At 39.2% G+C, this 1,377-nt stretch overlaps 1 pseudogene; it reads right to left on the reverse strand.

Annotated features, from left to right (window-relative positions):
• Positions 1 to 1,377, reverse strand: part of LOC128248764 (uncharacterized) — an 11,769-nt pseudogene that overhangs the window by 9,939 nt on the left and 453 nt on the right.

Raw genomic sequence — 1,377 nt, forward strand, 5'->3', positions numbered from 1 at the left:
GCTAAGCACTTAGTCCGACGCTATAACGAGTCTACCAGCTTCTCTCCTTATATAGGTACTTATTTCATCGATTGCCCTTGAACTCTGCTGTACATGTGCACTAAGTTTTAAGGTTCTAGCTCACTTCTGCTGTTTACAGCAGTGCTTGGAAGGAAGGTGTGTAGCGTGTGATCGTCGCATCGACCACGTCAGAGAAACTTGAAACTTGGTGAAACTTGGAATCCTAGTCACGACAAATTTTAAAATAAAACTTCACTCAAATTGTATTGATAGTATTTAGTTGGCCCAGCAGTAAATGTTCCATTGTTATTCTTAAACTTTGTTTTAGAATAACACGCCCCTGCAATTAGCATTTTAATAGCAATACACATATTGCAAATTAAAAGAAAATTCTGTTATGGAACGACGGCCTGAAATGCTAATATTTTCATTCAAGAAAATATTAGCGTTTCAAGGTAATCTGACAAAGAGCTTTAACAAAATTTGTTTTTTATAACTCTGCATGAAAATATTTTCAGTTGTTTCTTCTGCCTGTCTCTTCTTCATTAAAAAGTTACTCATCAATACAAATAAAGAAAGACTATTGTTGCTTGTTTTGCTATTGTTTTCGTAAAGATGAGCAGAGAACCTGCATCAGATTTTGCCAAAACTTGGCGATACCTGCCCAGAGGCCTACGCAAAGTTTTCAAAAAGTTTTCATCGTTCTCGACACAATCAAGATCTTGTGCAGTTGAAACTCGAGTGTCTTTTTGGTCAGTTGAAAGCAGTTTTGGCACAAACTTGGCAGACACGCGTCTCATACACAAATCTTCAGTGATAATGGACTGAACTGTAACTAATCTGCACATCCTTTGATAACTAATGATCACACGCTATACACCTTCCTTCTAAGCACTGCTGTAAACAATGGAAATGAGCTAGAACGTTACAACTTAGAGCGCATGTACAGCAGAATTTAAAGTCAATCTTTGCCAAGCAGCTTTACTCTGCGTGCTTCAGTTTCGTTACTATTGCAACAATCCGGATACTTATTGTATATATGTATGTATGTATGTATGTATGTACCCCCCCCATATATATATATATATATATATATATATACAAGGCGCAGGAGTGGCTGTGTGGTAAGTAGCTTGCTTACCAACCACATGGTTCCGGGTTCAGTCCCACTGCGTGGCACCTTGGGCAGGTGTCTTCTACTATAGCCTCCGGCCGACCAAAGCCTTGTGAGTGGATTTGGTAGACGGAAACAGAAAGAAGCCCGTCGTATATATGTATATATATGTATGTATGTGTGTTTGTGTGTCTGTGTTTGTCCCCCTACCATCGCTTGACAACCGATGCTGGTGTGTTTACGTTCCCGTAACTTAGCAGTTC

Source organism: Octopus bimaculoides, chromosome 9, assembly GCF_001194135.2.
Source record: "Octopus bimaculoides isolate UCB-OBI-ISO-001 chromosome 9, ASM119413v2, whole genome shotgun sequence".
In the NCBI taxonomy this organism is placed as follows: Eukaryota; Metazoa; Mollusca; class Cephalopoda; order Octopoda; family Octopodidae; genus Octopus; species Octopus bimaculoides.